General features: G+C 42.0%; 1 pseudogene; it reads right to left on the reverse strand.

Annotated features, from left to right (window-relative positions):
* Positions 1-16180, reverse strand: part of LOC126225742 (V-type proton ATPase subunit E-like) — a 35518-nt pseudogene extending 19338 nt beyond the window's left edge.
* Positions 16181-25867: the final 9687 nt, after the last annotated feature.

The following is a 25867-nucleotide window of genomic DNA, read 5'->3' on the forward strand; positions in this document are numbered from 1 at the left end:
GTGGGGAGGTTACACTTGGCGACCCTGCCAGGATCGTATTTCTTTGTAAATCTCTGAGAAGTAGTCATATATCTGCTCTTATTTACTTAAATGTAGTTTGCATCTGGCGCAACGCATTTACTAATTTGTTACGCTTTCTTTCATAGATCATCAGCAATTTATTGCTCTTTGTTGTAATTGTGTTTGTTCCCTTTTTTTACTTTGTCTTTGTTTCAATTTTGTGCTTAATTTTGATTTGTGAAAATGCTGCGGAAAACTGTTAACAGTACATCGCGATGTGCAATGAGTGAAAAAGCTGACTCGATTAATTTGACCAATAATACTTGCGACACTCAGTGTAATAGCGATAATCCTCCATTTACAGACAATCAGTGTGTACCGATCAGTAGTAATGATTTTAATGCTAATGATGAGCAAACAAATTCAATTGTGTCCTCTGTTAATTTAACGACAATTGATGACGCGGCACGTTCCGTTACAATGAACGCTGCCCAGTTTGACACACCCGTTTTGCAAAATTTACGTAACGAACAGATAAATTTTTCTAACGAAAATGAACAGTGTAACCAGAATACGTCAGATTTATTTGATTCCAGTGTAGTAACCAACAGTGCACATCCGATTAGCAAACATTTTCAAGAATCACAGAGTAACCAAATGGATACACAAAACGTGACAATTGCAGATACACCATCACACAGTACAGAGAATAGAGCCGCTAATTTTGGCTGGGATCAAGTTATGGCATTATTGCTACAAATTAATGAATCGTACAAACAACGTAATAAAATTCTCGAACAGTGGATTGAAAAACTAGACAACAATTCCAAACAGTTGAATGAAAGTTTCAAACAGTCGAATGAAAAACACGACAACCTTAATGAACAGAACAAACAACTTAGTGAACAGATTACAGCCGTTACCGTGCAATGCCATGATACTAAAGAACAATTATGTGAGGAAATTAAGGCTTGTGCTAGTAACAGTAGTGAAGAAACTAGATCTGTTGCACAAGAATTAAGTAATACACATGCAGCCACAACAGAATCACTTAGAGATGAAAGTAGCGCGGTCGCTAAACAATGTTCTGAAAATGTGACACAGTTACACGACGAGTTTAAATTAATGTCAGCAGAAGTTTCACGCACTCTGGATACGGAAGTCGATATGAAATTTGAACAACAGATCAGCCAAATTGACGAACGTTTTAAAGTGACAGAAATGAAAAATGTTTCAGTCACTAACACGTCACAGCATACGCCTCGTTCCGAACATTTGTCACACTCACACAGCCAGTATAACTTAAGTGATTTACAGAGACCACAGGACTTAGAATCCGAAGAGACACAGACAAACAGATTCTCATGCAATCCTGAACCTGTTGACACATTCAGAGATGATAACGTTGATTATAAGCTATTTTTATCCGTGAGAAAATTTAAAGTATTTAAAAATAACAGAGCACAGGTACACGCTTTCGACTGGATACGACAATTTGCTTTTGAATTTTCACCGCCATTGCCTGTAACGCAGAAACTAAAATTTATTTGCAGCGCGTAATAGACCTCAGGGGATTCATTACACTTCAATGAATATGTGCCGTAGCGTGCACTGGGCCCCGAGCCGTAGTAGTGCTATTTCATCTTTAGTTTTCTGCACTGCTGCCTTCTCTTTTACTATCCTTTATATCTATCAAAACAGCTCTTCAACTAACGGTCTATCTAGGATTAAGAATGAGTAAAGAAAACCTGATATGACAAATTTTACCGAAAATGACAGTTCTCCTTAGACACTCCCGAAATGACAACTACCGCCGTAATTTTAATAACATATAAAATTGTAATCATCAGTATGTACAACATTTTCAGCAATCGTCAAAATTATCAGCAACAGGAACCACGTTCTGGTAACAATAGACGCTTTTCACCGCAACAGCATCAAAGCCAGCCGGTTAGCATACCTAACCAACAATGTAATGTGCAAGGTCAACTAAGCTTTAATGTTTCGCCGCCTACACGTATAGCGTCGGCTCCGCCAAATAGTAACGCATAGCAACAAGGAAATCAGTACGTACAGAAAACACACCATTTCAACTCATATCGCAATGCGCCGTATAGAAATGACTATCATGACAGACGTAAAAGTAATGAGCACAATTTTCAGCGTACGTTTAATAACAGTCGGTCTTACCAGCAGCAGAATCATCCACAACGACAGATTATCGTGAATGAACCAGACAGTAGATATCATCCCGAACCTAATACGTCAGGAAGAAATAACAGAACAGTACAAATAGTCGAAATGCCACAGCATCCTCCCGCAAATAACAGCACGTCAGAAAGAATTTGACTAGATACGGTACAGGTTGCATCTTCCAGCAACGCAAGCAATACTTTTGACACACAGAATCTTGTTCACGAAAATATAATTACTTTTGACGACATCCAAGACACTCTTTTGCAGGAAAGACCGGTTATTCAAAAAACCATTTCACACCCTGTCATTGAAGTAAAGATTGGATCATCCAAATTTTCAGCAGTAATCGATTCTGGATCACCTATGTCAGTTATAAATGAGGAAACTTTCAACGAATGTAATAAAGAGAATGTCTGTCCTACGTTACCATTAGGCAAAACTAAAGTAAAAGGAGCAGTATCTGGTAAAGGAGTAGATGTAAAATTACAGACACATTTATCATTTTGTATTGCAGGTCACACATTTTACTCACATTTTTTAATTGTTCCCTTATTGACAACAGACGTTATTTTAGGTACGAATTTTCTGGTACAACACGACGCAATTATTGACTTTCAAAACTCCTATTTAATGTTAAAGGATGAAAATGTACAACTGGCTTTAGAATTTTAGCGCTCTTGATCTGCAGAAGAACAAACAATTAATCGTACAGAGGTCATTTCCGCATCACGTGACATAGTCATTCCACATTGTTCACAGATACGTACGTACACAACTGTAATACTCCAGACGAAGCCGACTACGACGTTATGCAAATGATTTCTGAGAAAGTTAAACAGAGCAGTGGAAACACAGACGACGAACGCACGCAACTACGCAAAATTCTTTTACAGCATGCTCCAGTTTTTGACAACGTTCCTGGTACTATGTCCGGTTTTATGTATGAATTTCAAGTAAAACAGCACGACACATTTAAAGCCAAACATTATCCCATTCCGTATATTCACAGGGAACAAGTTAAGAAAGAATTGCAAGCTATGCTTGACCAAGGAATTATTGAACCGGCAGTTAGTCCGTACATAAACCCGCTCCATATTGTTAAGAAAAAGGATGGTTCACTTCGCCTCGTACTTGATTCGCGTCACATCAACGACATTATTATTAATGAAACAGATCGCCCACAGACACTAGAAGAACTTCTACAGAAACTTCATGGTACTGCTATTTATTCCACATTAGATTTGAAATCGGGATTTTGGCAAATTCAGCTCCATCCGAACTGCAGAAAGTACACGGCTTTTCTCTGTGACAGCATGTGCGTCACATGACAGGAATATGTTGTCGACCCACACAACTTGTACACTTGGCGAATGGGTTAAAAGATTCTTCTACCTTGCCCGATTTAGGTTTTCTTGTGGGTGTGATAATCACTCCCAAAAAAGTTATGAAAACATAAGAGTTTGTGACATAAATTGAAAATTAAAAATTAAATTTTTCATTCGAGGGAAGACTTGAATGCAGGACCTCTCGTTCTGCATCTGAGCCCAGCTTATCCATGATGTTGCTTATGTTGCGCATGGACTACTCAGTTTGTATATTTTGCTTATTTTGTCATTGTTCCACACAACTTCTTCCTGTTTTCTCGATTGATCTGTGTTCAGTTTTTCAAGGCCTATCCACTGTGCCAACTTATAATTAAATCTGAGGGGGTGCGATGGGGAGGTTCCCTTGTTAGTACAATCGACCTAATACATTCTCTCTGCTCGGGTAAACTCTGTTACCACGCCTAGAGAAGTATCAGACTCAGAACTTTACTCCGATATTAGCTGATTTGCAGTTCGTCATCAATGACTATGTTGAAGATGGGTTCTTGTCGGAGCTCTGACGATTTATGTGAACCTGGTGAAAGGTGGAGTTGTGAAAGAATTTTAATGTCCAACAATTTACACCTGATGATATTATTGTAACGAGTATATATATATATATATATATATATATATATATATATATATATATATTCGTTCATATGAAGTCCTCTGAGACTGCTTCGCATTCTCGTCAGGTAGCAAATCAATCACCGGCTTCTTGCGATTAGAGACGCCGTCGCTAGTGCGTGGTCAGCCCTCAGCTTCTGTATCGTTTAACAGTCACGGTGCGGGTTCCGCCTTCTGAACGCTCTGATCATGGGTAGGGGGCAGGAATTTCTTGTCTGTTTCTGGGAGCGAGACGTATAGGCCGCTGTTTCGCCCCATTTATCAGCTTTGCGTAGGCCGCTTTCCCGCGGTTGCCGTCACCCAATGTTCGTACTTTTAGGCTGTGGGTCCTGGGAATAGTCGTTTCATTTACTAGAGGGACACAATTGCAGAAGTGTGTAGGGCGTCAGCGGCCTGGAGCCTTGCGGTGATCGTAGCAATCGAGAAGAAATGGTTGTGATTTTACTGCTGCCAAGTATGTCCGTTTTTCCAGAGAGTGTTGATCGCTTTTTGAATAACGTTGGTGGTAGGTTAATTGTAACAATTGGTCTTTGGAGAAGATGCTTATCGGCAGATGATACGCGAACTCTGTAGCTAAGGTCGCATTTTGACGTATAGTGAGAGAGAGAGAGAGAGAGAGAGAGAGAGAGAGAGAGAGATGTCGTGATCTCTGCGACTCATTGCCTTTTTATCGAGGGATAATTTGCCGCGCCGAGTAGCCCCACGGTTTGTAGGCGCCATGTCACGGCCCCTCCCGCCGGAGGTTCGAGTCCTCCCTCGGGCATGGATGTGTGTGTTGCTCTTAGCATAAGTTAGTTAGGTTAAGTAGTGTGTAAGTCTAGGGACCGATGACCTCATCAGTTTGGTCCCTCAGGAATTCACACACATTTGAACATTTCGGAATAATTTATTTTTGCTGCACTGGGGAAGGTGGGGACACTGGCCCACAGAAAAAGAGGTTGGAAGTACTTGGTGCTCAAATTGTTAACAATGTTTATCCGCAAAGGCGTCCACAGATTTCCTCTGGTGAGTGTACCGGTGTCAACAAGTCGTGATTAGTTTACTGGGGCTGGAAGCTCTTTCCCTGCAAATTTTCGTAGCAGTGCCTTTTCTATAATAACTGTATAGCGGGGAAGGTGAGAAGGTGATATGGCCTAGTGTCGGGCAGACATGTTCAGATTTTTCGGTAATCCAGATGTGTAACTCTTACAGTCTTCGATATTTCCACTGATGTGTTCGGATCTGTTTGTCGTTATTATCATGGACGGGAGATCTGTCAGCTAGAACTGATACAGCAGAAGTGTCTTTTTTTGTCGCCACCATATTGGAGGTTACTACACTTGTAATTATGTAACTTTCTCTACCATGGACTGTCCTGCAGGTGACATGCTTTTCGCTGCGATGGTTTCAGTTACTGGTCAACTCTACCTCTTGGTGAGTATTTGTTGTAGTGTCGTGCTACACACAGTATTTTAGGTTGGAGTCATCAGCATTTTGCAATGATATCACACAATCTAGTCATGTTATGGTGGTTTACTGGGGGTTTATCTATTGCGGTGTGGTATTTCTTATACATAGAGTACCTTTGGTTAGAGATTTGTAGTGCTTACAGAATTTGCTATAGCATTTATATGATGTGAGTTCATTATTTCTACCAATGTTTTCGTTTATAACACATACGCCATGATGTCAGACGTACACACACACATTAGCAACGGAATGGTGACTTAGCGATGGCACATAAATCGGGTCCATGTTGCATTCTGAATAATCGGATGAAATAAAAAAATTGTGGTAAATACGAAAATGACTGAAAAATTTGGGAAGAACTGGAGTACTTACATATGTCTGGGTGTGACCTCAGCTGGTGCCCTCTGCTGGTGCCCCACATGACGTCATATTAAATTGGCATTAACAAATAACAAATATACACTCTACAGCCTTTCCTTTTGGTGCTCACTCAGATGTCCCAGTTATAAAAGGTGAAGCTGGGGAGGAGGGTGCTTCAATAGTAATGATAAATAGGTCAGACTCAAGCTGGTATTGTGATCGGCTGAGAACATCATGGCGTCGACGTGACTTCGAAAGCAGTGGGTCAGAATTTGCGTAGCTGGGTAAAGTACTTAAAACTGTGGAAAATACAACAAACTTTGGAAACGTGGAAGAATTACACTGAAGTGCCAAAGAAACTGGTGTAAGCATGCCTATTCAAACAGAGAGATATGTAAACAATCAGAATACGGCGCTGCAGTCGGCAACGCCTATATAAGACAAGTGCCAGGCGCAGTTGTTAGATCGATTACTGCTGCAACAATGGCAGGTTATCAAGATTTAAGTGAGTTTGAACGTGGTGGTATAGAAAAAGATCGTGCACGAACGGGACCAACGACGACTTAAGAGAATCGTTCTACGAGACAAAGTGCAACCCTTCCGCAAATTGCTGCAGATTTCAGTGTTCGGCGATGAATGAGTGTCAGCGTCCGAACCATTCAATGAAACACCTTCGATATGGGCTTTCGGAGCCGAAGGCGTACTCGTGTACCCTTGACGACTTTATGGGTCGCCTGGGCTCATCAACACCGACATTGGGCTGTTAATGACTGGAAACATGTTGCCTGGTCGGATGAGCCTCATTTCAGATTCTATCATGCGTATGGACGTGTACGGGTATGGAGGCAACCTCATCTATCCATGAACCCTGCATGTCAGCAGGAGACTGTTCAAGCTGGTGGAGTCTCTGTAATGGCGTGGGGCGTGTGCAGTTGGAATGATATGAGACATCTGATACGTCTAGATATGACAGGTGATACGTTCGTAAGTGTCCTGTCTGACGACCTGCATCCATTCATGTCCATTGTGCATTCCTACGGGCTTGAGCTCTTCCAGCAGGACAATGTGACACCGCACACGGCCGGTATTGCTACAGAGTGGCTCCAGGAACTCTCTTTTGAGTTTTAACACTTTCGCTGGCCACCGAACTCCCCAGACATTTTGTTGAACATATCTGGCATGCCTTGCAACGAGCTGTTCCGAAGAGATCTCCACCCAGTCACACTCTTATGGATTTATGGACAGCCCTTTAGGATTCATAATGTCAGTTCCCTCCAGCACTTCAGACATTAGTCGAGTGCATGCCACGCCGTGCTGCGGCACTTCTACATGCTCGCTGGGGCCCTACACGATATTAGGCAGGTGTATCAGTTTCTTTGACTTTTCAGTGTACAATATTCACATATCTGATTGACGAAATATTAAATTTTTAGTAGCAAACACAAATCAAGTGATGTGAACGTAGTCTCTTATTAACAAATGGACACACATTCAGCCTCTCCCTATGCTGTCCATCTCCAGAATGCCCAGTTATAAAAGAGGAAAATGAAAAAAATATGAACATGTTTGAAAATACGTAAAATTGGTGGAAAATATGAAGGAAGATGGAAAATATGGAAAACTACGTAAAAATGTGGAAGAATGAGAGTACTTACATATCGGCCGGGGTGTGGTCTCTACTGGTGCCTGGAATGACGAACTATTAAATTGGTATTAACAAATATAACACAAGTGACATGTCTTTACGTGATTTGTTATTAATAAACTGACAAAGCCTACCTATGCTGTCCAGCTCGACAGTTACCCACGTCTGCTCAAGTTGAAAACACGGAGGGAGAGGAGGAAGATTCGATTGCTACTGATCCGTTGGGTTTCCCGCTACTTCTTTGTGCTCCCATTGGCTGGGAGAGATAGGAATGGGTTTCCCGCCAATTTTATGTTACGTGACAACTATCACGCAATTCCTTAAGGCTTTGGGGGGGGGGGGGGGGACCCCAGAATCGTCACTGATAACCAACTCACAAGATCGCTTGATGCTAGTTCTGCACGAGCTAAAGCGCTCCAAAGCGACTACTGTGCTCCTTTAGGAGGGTGACTACTATTTTGTCGGATGAGCTTGCCTAATATGCTGCAGAAAATGCTTTGATATGCATGCTTCGCGTTAATGCTCTTTTCACCAGTGTGCTGGTGAAAATATTCTGGTCTAGCTTTCTCATCGCCGCTGCATCTTCCGAATGGGAAAAACAACGTAGAGTAATGGCCGATGGCAGGCAGCGTGCAGCTAAGAGCTTCCTCTAGTCCACCGGCAGCCGTGCGTCGGCAAATTACCGCTCCCAGGGCGCGGGGGCGCAGTTGCGTACCCGCAGAGTGCAGGGCCTTGGCCGGCCACCTAACACGGCATCAGTAATTCATGAGGATGAAGCGCTCTGCGGGACCCGGGAGAGAAGGAACTAGCAGCTCCCCGCTCCAAAACGTGATCCCCCGGGGCTGCTTGCGAGCGACTGCCTCGCATCTTCCACTGCGAACTTCTGAAAGGATTGCCCCGAGGGAAAGTTTATCGTGCACTACATTTGGCAGCGACTGCAGAACGGTCTTTGACTGTACAGCCAGCAATAAATAAACCGACAGCTGTATTTTCATGGCTGATTAATTCCAGAGGCAATCGGTTTCGGCATTCCGTTATGGCATCATCAGGCTCTATGAACAACATGTTAACAGCAACGGAACACCTGAGGCTGCATAAAATTATGAGTAACAAACTTCACATTGAAACTTCCTGGCAGATTAAAACTGTGTGCCGCACCGAGACTCGAACTCGGGACCTTTGCCTTTCGCGGGCAAGTGCTCTAACAACCTTTTTTTTCATTTTGTTCGTTATTCATCGTTGTGTTTGGTCGTTGTGGACGTCGCAAGACGTCCTGTTCAAGTTCGGTGGCTGATCCTTCCACTCAGTTTTTTTTTTATTACACAGGCCAACCAACTGAGCTACCCAAGCACGACTCACGCCCCGTCCTCCCAGCTTTACTTCGGCCAGTACCTCGTCTCCTATCTTCCAAACTTTACAGAAGCTCTCCTGCGAACCTTGCAGAACTAGCACTCCTGAAAGAAAGGATATTGCGGAGACATGGCTTAGCCACAGCCTAGGGGTTGTTTCCAGAATGAGATTTTCACTCTGCAGCGGAGTGGGCGCTGATATGACACGTCCTCCTTTCAGGAGTGCTAGTTCTGCGAGGTTCGCAGGAGAGCTTCTGTAAAGTTTGGAAGGTAGGAGACGAGGTACTGGCGGAAGTAAAGCTGCGAGGAGGGTGCGTGAGTCGTGCTTGGGTAGCTCAGTTGGTAGAGCACTTGCCCGCGAAAGGCAAAGGTCCCGAGTTCGAGTCTCGGTCCGGCACACAGTTTTAATCTGCCAGGAAGTTTCATATCAGCGCACACTCCGCTGCAGAGTGAAAATCTCATTCTGGAAACTTCACATTATCATTATACTTCATTACATTAAGGAGTCTATAAATAAATGTAAAAATGTGGCGTAGTAAAATTTAAAAGTAGTACTACATCACTATAGGGCAATACTCCTAGATTACAGAATAAATTAAGTATAAGGTATGAATAAAATAAAACTATAATCCTAAAATCTAGATCAATCTTTCAGTTACGGGTACATTGTGTTATCGAAAGATTAATCCTCGATCCCTGACTCCTCAAGATATATTTGGTGTTTCTATTATTTCTGAGGTGTTTTGATACGGGACTTTCCATCCTGTGCCACGGCTGTCTGCTACTTTGTGATGTTCAGCAGTGTAGCTGACTGTTCGATATCGAAGTTGCGTCCTACACATAACCAAATTTTGACGGAACTGAGAAGTCACGCTATTTGTTTTTGTGCCTTTCGTTTTCTCGACCGGGTGTTAAAACGCCAGTATGTTCTTGCACTCATGTAGAGTTTGTATCCGAGCAGGATTATCTTTGGTTTGACACCACACTACATTTGACATGTAACTTTGTCTGCTAGATATTGCGTATTCTATTTTGTTTCAGCGACGAGTTACGTGGAATTGTGTAACTATGTCTCCTAATGGTTCCTCACGCAGATATCTTATGTGATTCTCAGCTATTGGCGCTGGTTTTAGAATGGTAGATTTATTTTCTCCTACCTTAGTTTATTTCTTTTGGAACCTACGCGGATTGCTATGGTGATGTAGTAATACATTTAAAATTTACTTTTCCAGGTTGTTACATTTAATTATAGGCTCCGTAATGTAATTATGTATAATGATAATGTAAAATTCATATGAAGTTTGTTGCCCACAGTGTCATGCGCCCCAAGGTATTTGATTGCTGTTACTACGTTGTTCATAGGGGCTGATGATGACTTAATGGAATACCAAAACCGGTGTCTCTAGAACAAATCAGAGATGAAAATACAGCTATTGGTTTATTTCTTGCTCCTTATATCTATATTGCTTGTCATCCCGTCATCCCTCACAGTGAGGATGGATCAAATAAGATGTTTGACAGTGTCAGGTATGAAAAGGTAATAAGGATTCTTCTGCAAACTGCTGTTTTCGCAGTGGTTTCCACACAATCTCGGCACCGTAATGGAAGGACATAGCACATCTCAAAACCGATCAAGGAACTTCAGAACATCAGTCGAGAAAAATGTTTCTCTACGCTGTGAATTATCTCCTCTTCTGTTCAGTGTTTAATCTGACGCAATTTTCAGGGAAGCGCTGACACAAGATTTTGCAGGTACCACAAAATGTGGGCAAGTTTGTTGATGTTTGAGGCAATTCCTCCTCAGCTTCTACCTCAATTATGCTTTATCAGATAGATAAGGGAAAATTCCGTATTTTTCATCTGGATTTATTTTTTAGATCAAAGAAAGAAAAACACAACGGTATAGTTATAAATAGAAATAGAGTGAACAGAAAAAGTTACTCTTAGATGAGCTGCCAGTCACTACAGAGCTCGTATGGAAATGTGTATAGTTAAATACTTTTTAAAAGAGTGTACTACCATTTCACTGTGTATTACTATATTAATCTTTTGTAGTATATAGATTTCGGCTTTTATGCCATCATCAAATCTAGACAATACAGAAGATAAATATAGTTATACACAGTCTAATGGCGGTTTACTCTTTCAAAAAGTATTGCATGACCGCAGCTCAACGCCACTGAAAACTATTTAAATTAGATTTATTTGTGTTGTAGAGCACTCGAGATACCTAGCATGAAGAGGCGAAACATTTTTGTGTCACACAAATAAATTCAGTTGCAAAAGTCAGAATTTTCATCACATATATGATAAAGAATAATTATATTGAAAGTTATTTACTGCGTCGGATATGCGGACGATAACGTCATTACAGCGGATGAGCCACCTGCCGTACAATGTTTGACAGACCGCCTCTTTCAGCGCAGTGAAGAGTTCTGCCAGTCTATTAACTCTTCTGAGACCAAAATCGTGGTATAGTTTCTAAAAATAAAGTTTCAAACTATCTCACAATAAATGACAATACAGTTGAAGATCAAATCCAGAGTTGAACAGGTCGGGAAGCCACTGACATAATTGTTCATGAGATCAGATTTCAGATTGCAGCTCAGAACCGAGATCATTCAGTACTACACTTTCTTTCTTCTCCTTTATGGGTGGAAAAGTTGGCTCTTGAAGACCAGTATCGAACAAAGAATTGAGGACTGTGAAATTCACATGCATAGTCACCTCTAGCGTACACCCGGGATAATGAAAATATCAAATGTCGAGGTCTTTCATCGGATGAAAAATCAAAAAGAATGGCTATGAAGTATAAAAAAGAGACCATTATTGGGCCATACAGTGTTTTGAGAGGTAGAGATATCACTTATTACAATTTGTAATTGAAGGAAAGATAGATGCAAAAGGTCCACCGAAAGAATCTGAAAACGGCACGGCGTGCCCGGTTTGGGAGAATTAACGAACATCTTCAACAGCGCGTTCTATAATGCAACAAGTGCGAATGTATGCTCGTACTGAAACAGCTAGAACTGTATTGCATTGCTCGTAGTTTCCTGAATAGTCAGCAGAGGTATATAGTCCTCACAGACTATAGTTTCCCATCCGCCAGGTTAGCTGTGAGCGCTAATGCGCCGCTTCCCTGACTTGGGTAAGCGCGCCGGCCCCGGATCGAATCAGCCCGGCGGATTATCGACGAAGGCTGGTGTGCTGGCCAGCCTTGTTGTGGTTTTTAGACGGTTTTCCGTATCCCACTAGGTGAATACCGGGACGGTCGGCTTGTCCCGCCTCAGTTACACGACTCGCAGACATCTGACCACATTCGCACTATTCCATGAATTATGCTAGACGCAAACACTAATTCCGCCCCAGTGGGTACGGGTTGGCGACAGGAAGGGCATCGGGCCACCCTTTAAATTAACCTTGCCAAATACAACCCTAACCATACCGACCCTGCGAAACCACGGGACAAATGCACAAGCAAAAGAAGAAAGAAGAAGACTACAGTTCCCCATCAAGCCCAGAGTTGTTTCTGTTCATCTCCTCCAGTAGGCTTGAGTGATTGCAACTCTTCTAGTACATTATGTACTTGCAGTTGACTATCACTTTCATCGCTGATCACAATTTTCGCCGTTCACCGGTCATGTACACCTTTCATCACACCAATGGGGTGCTCCATATGACGAGTTGAGGTGACTGGAAGTCTAGCGAATAGCGCTGTTGGCAGCAGCACAGCCTCTGGCAATGGTTGCTGATGGCCCTAGCTGACTAAACGGATCCAACACGAGCCGTACTTTGTGCTGCATTCGCCATATAGTCTGATGCAGTAGTCATCGGTGAATCTCCATGCCGCAACCGTCCAAGTTCAGGACGACGAGGAACTAAGCATCTGCAACCTCCTTGGACCACCGGCACCAACACTACTGCACTTCTCGTCATATATGTTGGTTACGTTCTTCCGAAGGACATACCAACCACCCGCAGATCCTCTGTGACTAAACGAATTTGCCACGTCCAGGCCCCTCTGGGGCGACTAAAACGGTTACTGCAATAGTACAAGTCTGGAGAAAACAGAGCACGCTTTCAGTAAAATGTAGGGAGAGTCTTGTACCTTGAATTTCCTTACAGATTTTCGCCTCTACCCCTGTAATGGAAGTTTAATGTATTTTCTTATTCCATTTGTAGACGATGGAATTCACTTTTTATGTGCAGCAGTCTTTTTCTGAAATTACAAAAATTACTACAGATAATTTTTCCTAATGTACGAGGCGCGTACAACAAGTAATGCAACACACTTTTTTCTCACCCAGTTTCGGCTGAAAGAATGCGGAGTTTGTTGAGGAACATCGTGGGATATTCTCGCTTCAGCCCCCATAATTTCTTGAAGTTTCGATAGGTGACGGCGCTATACGCACATTTCACATTGGCGTCTGCAACAGAGATACATTCCAAGCATCACTGAGTTTATTTTGGCGGAAAACAGGCATCGCAGATATTCGTAGGTGCTTGAAGAACGTCTAGGGATACTTGGCAGTGGAAAAAAGCGCGTGAGTCGTTGGGCAATGCGTCTGTCATCGTCGCTACAAGGTCGCACAAATCTTTCCGAACCTCCGTCTGCCTGCCAGCCGCACATTTCTGTGACTCCATCAGTGTTGGAACGTGGGGACACTCTCATTCGAAGAGATCGACAGAGGACAATCAAGCACATCGCTGTTCAACTTTTTGGTAGTGCTGACACACTTGTCCACCAGTTGGAGTGCTCAAAGATGTGTACCCGCTGGGTTCCTCACCGCCTAAGAGAAGACCATAAAGAGCGGCATTGCTTGAACGTAACAGGGCTGACTGCGACAATTTTTTGTCGAGCATCAACACAGGCGATGAAACAAAGGTTCATCACTTCGAAATGTAAACAAAACGGCAGTCCATGGAGTGGTGTCTCATCACATCTTCTCCAAAAAAAATTCAAAGCCGCACTCTCACTCGGTAAAGTCATGGTGACCGTTTTCTGGGACTCAGAAAGAGTTACGCTTTTCGATGTCTTCCCTCATGATGCAACGATCAATTCTGAAGTGTATTGTGCTGCCCTCAGGAAGCTGAAGAAGCGACTCGACTTCAGCGTGTTTGTCGCCACAAAGAAGCAAACCAACTTATCCATGAGACTAGCTCACAAAACTGCTTTCGGTTGTTCTTCTCCATCCACCCTACATCCTTGATCTCACAGCTTCCGACTTCCATATGCTTGGCGCAAGGAAGGATGCGCCCTACACGAAGCAGTATGTGAAGAGTGGAGAGGTTAGTGACTAATCAAGTTGTCTCCGACAGGCCCTCCCAGTAAGGTGGGGTTAGACCGTCGCACTGAACAGAGGTTATATTGAAAAATAGCATTTTGTAGCCAAAAGAGTGAGGGAATAATATGGTGTATTGGAATCCTAAATAAAACCTACCTGCTTCCAGAAAAAATGTTTTGCATACTTATTGAATGCTCCTCGCAGAAACATGTTTCATGATACAAGATGGTCATGTACATAGGAACAAATATTTCATTGAAATTTTAAATTATGGAAATTGAAGAAGGAGGGGGGAGAAAGGAAAGGAAAGGGAAGGAACTAATGATATCAGCTTCATCGGGATTTTATGCGGAATCAGCGGCGTCGAGCGAAAATGTGTAACGGACTGGGACTCGAACCCAGGACCTCCAGCTTTCTAGACAGTTGCGTTAACCACTGCCCCATCAAAACGTAGTGTTTACCGCAAATGCGCGAAAGATCTCGGTATGTTCCGCCGCTAACCCACATTTTCACCTAGCTCCATCTGTCCTCAGTCCCCATTTATGTCCACGATGTTTGCTAATTTTAGATTCTCGCTAGAGGTCGAACGTAAATGTGCATCTGCACTAAAGATTGTAGATTCATTGCCCATCGAGACGAATCAGTTATATGAATTCGTGGTCGGCTGGTCCCGGCGGAGGTTCGAGTCCTCCATCGGGCATGGGTGTGTATGTTTGTCCTTAGGATAATTTAGGTTACGTAGTATGTAATCTTAGGGACTGACGACCTTGGCAGTTAAGTCCCATAAGATTTCACACACATCTGAACATTTTTTGAATACGTGGTGTATGTTGTTTTCTATATGCCCGAAAGAACAGATCACGCATTCATATAACTGAAATTTAAAAGCTTTGCACTCGAGAAAATCTTTTCAATACTGTATTTAGTAGTACATTTGTTACATTACTGTTTTACTTCATGTCTATAATGAGTAACTGAAATCAAATTAAGCAGAAGTATTATCAAAGGCGAGTAACAAGATAAATATAGTTTGAAACAGAAGCCATTCGAAACTAACAAAAGTTTCCATTGTTAATACATGTAAAATTATTAAGGCATTAAATAAACTCAGATCATTTGCAAGTATCACATGTTCCTAGGTAAAATACCTTCTTCTGTTTCAAGGTACAAGATGGTGCACGATCGACGAAGTACATAAGGGAGCCGGGTAGGATACACAAACTTGCACTTGCAGTTCCAAACATAAATTCCTCTTAAAGTTCTCAATGCATTTTAACGAAAATGTTACAAAATGTAGGATATCTTAAGTAATAATTGCTCTATGTTGTCAAATTCAAAATATAAAAATTTATTAGTACTAAATGTTAATTTTAAGTAGAAATACATAGTCCTTTTTAGGTACCATATTGTTGAAGAATATACAGTGGTTTCTATGGTATTTTCTTGAGAACTGTTCAAAATATTATGTCTTTAGCATAAATAGTCCATCTATTGCAATAATTTTTGTCTGATTAAAAAAATAATTGTCAATTGATTTGTTTTCCTTTCATAGATCGTCATGTAATACCTATATTAGTTAAAGCAAGAACTTTAAAAATGTAAAAGTTGGCCCAAATATATTGTGGATTGTCTTACATAATTGTGCCAAATCTCAATGTTGTTTCTCTTATTTTTTTGAGAAAATGTTTCCTAAACAACCAAAACTACAGTTTTTAGCGAAACTCTTTTTAAAATACATTCTTATTGTTACCTCAAAACATTCCAGCTCCATATTTATTTTGATTTTCACCCTGATGTTCTTGCCGTCTCTGAAGTCTTTGTTCCACTGTTGCCTCCTTGAAGAAGCCTCTGCAGCTTTATCCGCAATGAAGACTCATTGTCCATCAATCTGGCGAAGAGCATCGGTAGTTTAATTCCTGACTTCATTCCAAGTTAATCGCGAACTTTTGTCCTGTTTACGGCGCCATTAAAGACGTACAAACCTGCATCATATACGGCAGTCTGCATCGCTTTTAGTTCAATTGGTTTAGTTAGTTTGGGAGACTGGTTTAGTTAGTTTTGGAGACGCTCCCATTTACAAGTGTTGAGCTTTCGTTCAAGTTCCGTGTTCGAACATGAAGACATTTTTTCAGCAACTTCTCGTCGCTCAGTTCCTTATACACAGGTTTTATTGTCTGAATGACGGCATAAGGATTTGAGTGATTATACTTGTACACTTCACCAACAGCAGCAGCCCGTTGAAAACTGTACTGCTTTACTTCTTTTAAGGCACAGCATATGTTGAGGTTTGGCATCTGCTGAAGGTTTATGCGACAAGCAAGCCCGTACTGCAACTTTAATATGTTCTATATCATTTACATTACTTCTAATGACGTTACCATAATATTTTTTGCAAAATATCTATCTCTTTGTAAATCGGCCCAAGTTTTGCCCACTTAAGTGTGACTTCAGTTTTCGTAGGCTTGTTCCCATCCTTTTTGAGCGTGTCCTACATATTCCAGTTTTACAATTTCGCTTTCACCGGCATAGGACTTTGATTCATTGGCCTTGGTGTAAACCTTTCCGTCACCAACACCGAGGTATTGTAAACAACGCACACTACGTCCATGTACCGATCGTTTGAACATTTCTACGGCACCCTAGACCTCAATACCTCCACAAGACCCAATGTCGTTTTTGTCACATTTTTGAGTAGGCACGTCATTACTACATCCTCGGCAGTAGTTTGTTACAACCTCTACATGAATAACTTTACCGGTATGGCAGCATCAGCACCATGATGAGAGGTGGCCATGTTTCTGCAAAGTCCCATCGACAGCTACACAACTGTCTTTCACTACGTCATTTGTTGACACAGCTACTTGCGCAGCAGTTCTTATACTCCCTTCACTTACATATTTCAAGTTTATTAAAATTAGATCATAGTAACTGGAAAACTAGGTTGGTGATTATGGCGAATTCAGCATTCCATACAACAATATTTTGCACTATGCTGCCCTTTGGCTTTGCACCTCATTTGTGCCTTGCAGACTCGTTCCTGTTGGATTAGATCCATTGTAAACTTTACATGTAATCACCACCTTGCTGCACAATCCAAACACTTTTATCGCCTACTATGTACGAAGAACGTGCTGCTGAACAATATTAACAACAAGTATTGTTTTTTACAAATGTAGAACGAATATATCCACTAATAATAACATTATAACTATTAAAAGACTGCAACTCGACACTAGGCCCATTCACATTGTCATTCACATTACAAGCCAACGGCCTTGCCGCAGTGATAACACCGATTCCCGTTAGATCACCGAAGTTAAGCGCTGTCGTACTGGGCTATCACCTAGATGGGTGACCATCCGGTCTACCGAGCGCTGTTGACAAGCGGGGTGCACTCGGCCCTTGTGAGGAAAACTGAGGAACTACTTGATTGAGAAGTAGCGGCTCCGGTCTCGGAAGCTGACATACGGCCGGGAGAGCGGTGTGTTGACGACATGCCCCACCATATCCGCATCCAGTGACGCCTGTGGCAGGCGGCCGGTCGTTACCGATGGGTCTTCATGGACTGTTCTGGAGGAGTTGACTTATTCGTATTACAAAGCTTCTTTCCTGCTGTTCTTGCTGGAGAAGCAAGATCACCTGGAATTGTTTCTTGTCACACAATATTTTCATTTTCTTGACTATTTACTGCGTGTTCTTTTGTTCACATGTATATATTATCTCGAAATTTTCGTTTAGGCAACACTTTCGTAGCCCACGTCATTATTAACGACAAAATATACTCACAAATAAAACGTATCCCGCAGCACCATTTCAAATACAACAAACTTACGTTTACAAGCCCAGAAAGAACGCACAGACACCGTACTGAACAAGTGAACATTGTGATACATAAAAGAGGTTAACCACACATGTAAATATAAAACAAAAAATTTGGAAATTTGTGGTAATGTCTTATGGGACCAAACTGCTTGGGTCATCGGTCCCTAAGCTTACACACTACTTAATATAACTTAAACTAACTTACGCTAAGGACGACACATACACCCGTGCCCGAGGGAGGACTCGAACCTATGAAGGGGGCGGGGGGGAGAGGAGGGAGGGGGGGGGGGAGCCGCGCGGACCGTGACAAGGTGCGTTAGGCCACGCGGCTACCCAGCGCGGCGTAAAACAAAATTGCCTCCACGAATTTATCTTAAAAATTGGCGGATGTATCCCATCTTAAAGGAAGGGCAGTGGCAAATCGGTGGTTTAAATTGACGCCAACGTATTTAAATTATTTCTTTCTTTGGTAGTTATAAAAACAGACGCAATAAAGTGGATATTATCTAGCACAGAAAATAATGGAGAATTTGCTGACGGCAAAATCTCAAAATGCCATGTTTCAACATGTATTCTACCCATTTCCATTAACTGTCCCCATGCTATATAAACCTAAAAATATATAGTAATTTACTCTACATAAAATTCTGTACCTGAAGAAATATCAATGTATTCGAAATGGCTTTTTTACGTTGTACAAAACTTAAATGTGTAAAACGCGAAACACTTACAAATGCTGTGTAAAACATAATCTCACGTTTAACAACAATAAAAACTATTAAAAAATGGTAAAACTGCCTATGGCGGTCTCTAGTACGCATTCTTTCATGTGATTCTAAAATCAGTCACTACTTTGAAGTACCTACCAAAAACCATCATGTATTCATAGGTACCTCTAGTTCCAGCAGCGACTGAGCAGCTTTTCTGCCTGATGGTAGCAGTCAGTGCGGGCCAGGGCGGTGTTGTAGTTGCTGCAGTCCTTCTCATTCTTAGTGTTTTACTGTTGCTGTTAATACACATCGATAAAAGAATGTCGTACTATACTAATTTGGAAGCGCTCTGTGGAAAAGACGCTTAAAAATCTGCTTTAAAAATAGTTTTGTTGTAACGGTAAACAAACCGACGGTTTCCATCGACGCTGGGCGCCGCATGGCAGACGTGATGAGCAGCAACGTATTTGTTGGGGCTGACTCCACCTACACGTTCTGGCGTTAGGAAGTTGCTTATTAATAATAGTGATGCTGTAACTATTGGTTGGTAATATTTACAGGCAAAATGCAACCTAACACCAGATTGCGTACTTACGGCTATCCTCTGTGGCCGTTTTTTAGTACGACTTGAAAAGAGAGAGAGATTATTAACTGATCACCGATGCGTCGGTTCTCGATTGTGTTCAGGAGACGTACGGATTGATTACGCGAAGGGGTTTTCTTAATTGACCTTTTCACCCGGATTGCACTCACGCAATCAGAATCTTCGATGAAAATACCTAAGGGACCTATTTGAAAATAAAAATGGAAATGAAAGCAAATGAGTGGAAATTCGTAAGAGAAAGATTAACAGATCGAAAGTTGAACACATTAGTGGTCTCCCAAATACAATCGAGACACCGCGAAAGAGAGCGAACCTGTAACAAAGCTCATATACAATTTGAACACCATTTTTGGTTAGTGAAAGAAAAGAATAAGAAGAAAATAATTGCATCGTAAAATATTAATATATTTTGAACAAATAGGCTTTAAACTACTACACAATAAATGCATGACTTACTTCTGATTTTCTTTTGTAAATGGCGCAGTCCAATAATCGCTGCTTTGTCAGTTCGTTTCCTCTTAAAATGAAATGTCCTTGCGTGTGCGTAAGTTCATTGTATCCACACCCGAGCTACCGAAATGTTTGTTCGTCGTTTCACGTAGTTTTTACACAAAATAAAAATACAATTTGTAGCAATGCTATGTAGTACGTCTTAACATGTCGGCGACGAAAAGTACAAGGGATAATAAAGTCTCTAGAATATTTCTTAACAGAAGATAGATTGTTCTTTCTTCTGTTTCGCAGCTTCTTGCTATCAAGCGCTGCGGCAATGATTTTAAATATCTGCGCCCAGCGGGTCATAGTGTTTATTTAGAGGATTTAGACGCTGGACGAGCGTCTTGGTATAGGCGCACATTAAAAAAAAAATTCATCTCTTTACTCTCGCGCTGTGATGCTTAGCATTTTTACGAACTACAGCTCGTTGGCTGTCCTTTTCTTTTATGACAAGTATCTCATATGCAAAGTATCTGAAATCCAATAATATTACAACGTTGCAAAAACGAAGCTGCCAGTTTCTGAAGAAACAACAGAGAAAATGCGCCTGGCGACACACTACATACAAAGTGTGAACATCGTCAGTAATTGAGTGATCACTGTGAAGGATACGAAAATTGCAGGTACTAGTCTGAGAAAGCGTAATCAGCACCCTACGGAATTAGAAAGTGTCTCATTGTGGGTCTTCATTTTGGCCGGCTTGTCTAATCGTGCAGTATCCAGATGGTCCAATGATGGGCTACATGGGTATGTGAGGGCAGCCAAAATCCTCGTGAAGGCTCCGGTCGACCATGTCTGACTACCGCAAGGTAGGATGCCCTTATAGCGCACCAAGCACATCGTAACCTACGCGTATGTGCGCCTGTCATCGTCCTATGTAGGCAGCTGTTAAAACTACAACACCAACGACTGCGTCTGAGGTGGTGCCGTGTCCGTGAAGCATACACAGCTGATGAATGACGTCATATTATTTTCAGCAATGAATCGCGGTTCTGAATAGCCCCGTATGACCACCGTCGCCGAGTATGGCGGAAAACTGGGGAGAGTTTCCACTCGTCCAGAGTTTTTTTAGGACACAGCGGTGTTACCCCTGGTGTCAGGGCGTGGCAGGCCATCAAGTACGAATTCAGGTCACACCTGGTTGTGATGGAGGGATCTCTGTCGGCAGAACAGTGCGTCACGCACATCCTGTGTACTCACGTGATACTCTCCTGTGACAGTATCGTGGTGCCTTTTTTCAACAGAACAGTGCTCGTCCACTCATGCCACGTGTGTCTGTGAGCCGTCTGCGTGGTACTGAGGTACTGCTGGGACCAGCAGGTTCCCCAGATCTGCCCTGTAGAACATATACGGGACAAGGTCGGTCGTCAACAGTCCCACTGCGAGTATTAAAGACATAAAGGTCAAGTTACAACAGTTGTGGGCCAGTTTGTCTATGCATGCATCCAGGCTAGAGGGGATGCAGCGTCATTTTGATAGGTGGACTCATACTGCCAAGTTCTCTGTAAACTTGACACTGTTTTGTTATCACTGAAATAACGCCGCATACCATCTAAGGCCGCGAAGTTTCGTTTCGTTTCACCCTCCCCTTCCAGGTGCTTCACCATTTTTCTCAGTTAGTGTATTTCTTTGAATTTAAGCCACATCTAGTCTACTCTTAGGTAGTTTGGAAGACATGGAGACTGTCTCTTAGAAAGCGCTCAAGCGAATTTTTATCATCTTTTACAAACAAATGTATTTTGTCCATTTTTGTGTCTATTTGGTGGTTACGGTATTCAGTCCCGCTACAACGACCTTGTAATCACGAATCCCTGTATCCATCACGACGGTCTCTATTTGTTCAAGATTGTTTGTTGCCAGAAGGTCCAGAATGTTATCGCTGCTGTGCAATTTTTTTCCACTATGATTTCACATACCTACAAACGTATTATGACTGCTGTAAAAATGTTGTGCCTGCGGACTTTTATCATTACGTATAAACTGTTAAAGTGTGTTCAAATTATTGTCAACATGCATGACTGAGGAAATCAAAAACTTAGAAATAGATACTGCTAAGTTATTTAGAGAAAACACGTCATGTACGTCAAACTTAATAATCGAATCAACGAGTTACACATTATTATTTTGATGCGTGTTTATTGGGTTTCTTTCTGTCTGGAGAACGATAGAGGGGTGTGAGATGGAAAAACAAACTAACGATCCAGAAACCACTGAATCTGGTGAACGACAAAAGGCAACCGAGAATGTGAAAAATTGGCTGGGGGCTTCGATGAGAACACACTGCACAGTAAAGGATATTTTGGAAGGAACTATAATCAATGCAGAAAATATCATAGGTCGAAGATATCAGCTAATAGATGGTTCAGAATAAATTCATCATAGCGCAAAACTGAAAGACCCTGTTAAGTCGGCGAGGCATAGTGGCACTTGGTTACACGTTTCCACTCCATATGGCAGCTCCACACCCACTGAGTGCTGCTTAATACGACCCTTCCGTTCGCAGAGAAGATTAGTCTACACACACGCCACCTCTCATGTAAATCACTGGTTATGGTTCCGCTGTTTTACAACTTCTCTTTTCGTGTCGTGATGCGACCTGCCTCAGGCATGGATGTGTGTGATGCCCTTAGGTTAGTTAGGTTTATGTAGTTCTAGTAGGGGACTGATGACCTCAGACGTTAAGTCCCATAGTGCTCAGAGCCATTTTTTTTTTTTTAGTTCAGCGTCTGTTTTATAACATGCTGTGCCTGTGAAGTAATTCTAACATTTTTAATTGGGGATTTAATCTATGATTTCTGCCATCTGACTTGAGCATTTCAGCTTGTAATGTATGCTTAGAAATTTAACGTACTGCTTTATTCCATGTACTTCAATTCATTTTTGTAAAGAATTGGTTATTTTAAATGTTTATTTTGTAATATGTTTAAAATTGTAGGTGAGCTTATCCCTTATGAAGAAGATACCCCTTGTGATACTCAGACCTGATCAGTCCTTACTACAATAAGCTTTATGCAAGCGACTGGTTGTACACATCCGTCATAGAATATTTAAAAGGCTAGCATAATCTATAGATAATATACAAATAAATCTCGGTCTGGGACAATTTCAAGAAATAATAAAATTTAAAATTCTCAGTCAGAACCGAGTGTAACTAAGTTTCTATCGTAATCAGACATGCTAAAATATTGTTTGGCATTTCATTGAAACTGATACAAATTTGTATAGTTCGTTGTGTTACTGAAATATTCTTGCACATAGACAAGTTAATTATACAAATAGAGTACTGAGCTTTAAAAATTATAAATATTCACCTCAACATATCCCTCCAGTTATATAAGAATGTTAAAATAATGGAACAGCCAAATGTAACGGATACCTCTTTGTTGGATTTTCATTCAACACCTATTCAGTGAAAGATTTATTTGGACCATTCTGTTGATAATCATAATGAAAACATTCTGTCAAGTGGTTTAAAATCCACGATCTTTCGACCGCGTGCTCCTGTCAAATGGTGAATGCCGTGCGATTGCTGCTAATGTCGTTTAAGGCCGCGAGCCTTCGGTGACGTCACTGGTTTTCGCTCCTGTGCCGTACATGGTAATGTTTCCGTTGCGCAAACGCCACGCCGACTTCAGCCGTCCAATGGCCAGATCCAAACTGTACTTATTCACAAGCCACCGTCTTTGTTGAGAAGTTGTCACTAATTTTTAGTTCGGTCGCTTGTATTATGATGTTATCCTAGAAACAGTTAGTGTGTTTAATAATACATGTCTCGTCAAAGGCAATTACTTGTCCATTTTTCAGAGCATGTTCTATATTACACAGATTTTTCAGTGTAGCGATGGAAAACCTTTAGTGTTCTACAGGGCGCCGTTCAATAGTACGCAGTCTGTCCGACACAGAGCTGTCCATACCCGCACTGTATTTTACACACTACCGGTGCTCTGAGGCTTATATTGTCTTTCACAGGCCCCATAAGTTGTCGAAGTTTTTCTGAAGGCCTGAAGACAGAATCGATTTTATGCCTATTCTCAGACAGACTGCTTGCGATATTTGTCGGTTGCTGTGGGCGTTTTCCTTGAATACTTTCCGTAAATAGCCAATTCCTTCAGGAGGTTTCCACATCTGAAACGGCTTTCGCTCTAAGCACCACGGTTCTCAGAATAGAACGTTTCTGCGATGGCTGGTTTTAGCTGGTAGCGTGCAGGTACCAGTCCGTGTGCGCGGGTTTCCTGTAAACACTCTATCTGAGACATGCATTTGCTTTTCGCCGGACGCGGGCGGACGTTAAGAAACGGCAAGGCGCTATCCATCTTTATTTACATCGTGAACTTGATGTTGTCGTGGACGTTTTTCACACGGTCCGAGAATTCTCCCAGCTTTTCAAATCCATGAGACGTAACGGTGAAAGCAACCATGCTTTGCAGGAGCCGTCTGCAGGACGTTGTCATCAAAGTACTTCATAAAAAGGTTGGCTACACATGGAGCGAATGGCTTTCCCGTCGCGACGCCGTCTGCCTGAATGAAACATATTCTCCACGGTACTAAAAATACCATCAATCCATAGTGTGCTTAAATAAATCCATAACAGCGTCGTCGAGTAACCAGGAGGTCAGATTTTTGATGGGAACTTGTGTGACTAATGGGATCACATCAAAGTTGACCATCACATTCATTCCTCAAGACACAAAGATTCAATTTAGCTGATGAAGTCGGTCATATTCTTGATATGGGGTACGCAGTAACCTATCTGCGGAGTAAGAAGCGTTGCCAGACGTTTTGCGCGTCTGTAGGGCGGTGGTCCAATGGTGCTCTTATGAACTTTTGGTAGGCCATAAAATGTGGGTGATCTAGATGCCCGATGGAGAAGATTTTTGATGTCATTCTCTTCTAGTGAAGACCACTGGAAAGCTTCGACGTCTTCTCATTACTCTGGATGTTGGATCTGGTGATAACTTTTGGTACGTCTCCTAGCATCAACTGAATCTTCACCTCACTATCGGCTTGCTCCATGATGACGGCTGCATGGCTCTTGTCAGCTGGTAATACTACAATGAAACGATCGTTGTGAGCTCGCGAAGTATTTTATGCTCACCTCTTTCATGAAGTCTTCTCGTATTATCAGCTGAGTCAAGTCGTCGTTCTGCGTCAACGTTTCGATAAATTTCCTACTAGTCATCTTCAGGCGAAGTGACAATTATTGAGCTGTATGAAATAAAATGCTAATAACGTCTGAACGGTTTGCTTTAGGACTTTTAAACTACACGGTTAGCCGCGGGGCATGATCGGCATTAGTATACGTATATATGGTTTGGTCTAGCGACGAAGCCCACTTTCACTTGCAGGGATTCGTCAATAAGCAAAATTGGCGCATTTTGGAGACTGAGAATCCGCATTTCGCTATCGAGAAGTCTCTTCACCCTCAATAGTTGACTGTCTGGTGTGCAATGTCAAGTCAAGGAATTATCGGTGCAGTATTCCTAGATGTTACAGTGACTAGCGAATGGTATGTGAAGGTTTCGGAAGATGATTTCATCCCCGTTATCCAAAAGTGCCCTGACTTCGACAAGATGTGGTTTATGCAAGGCGGCGCTCGGCTTCATCGAAGCAAGACAGTGTTTGATGTCCTGGCGGAGCAGTTTGTAGACCGCATTCTGGCTCTAGGGTACTCAGAGGCCACTGAAATAGGCCTCGATTGGCCTCCATATTCTCCGGATCTGAACACGTGCGACTCCTTTCTGTGGAGCTATGGTAAAGACAAGGAGTACAGCAATAACCCCAAAACCATTGCTGAGCTGAAAGGACCATTCAGGAGGTTATCGACAATATCGATGTTCCGAAACGTCGGCGGGTCATGCAGAATTTCGCTATTCGTCTGTGCCACACATCGCCAATGGTGGTAGGCATATCGAACATGTCTTAACCTAAATTCGAATCTGTAGTGACGTTTACGTGTTG

Source organism: Schistocerca nitens, chromosome 1 (assembly GCF_023898315.1).
Source record: "Schistocerca nitens isolate TAMUIC-IGC-003100 chromosome 1, iqSchNite1.1, whole genome shotgun sequence".
NCBI lineage: Eukaryota > Metazoa > Arthropoda > Insecta > Orthoptera > Acrididae > Schistocerca > Schistocerca nitens.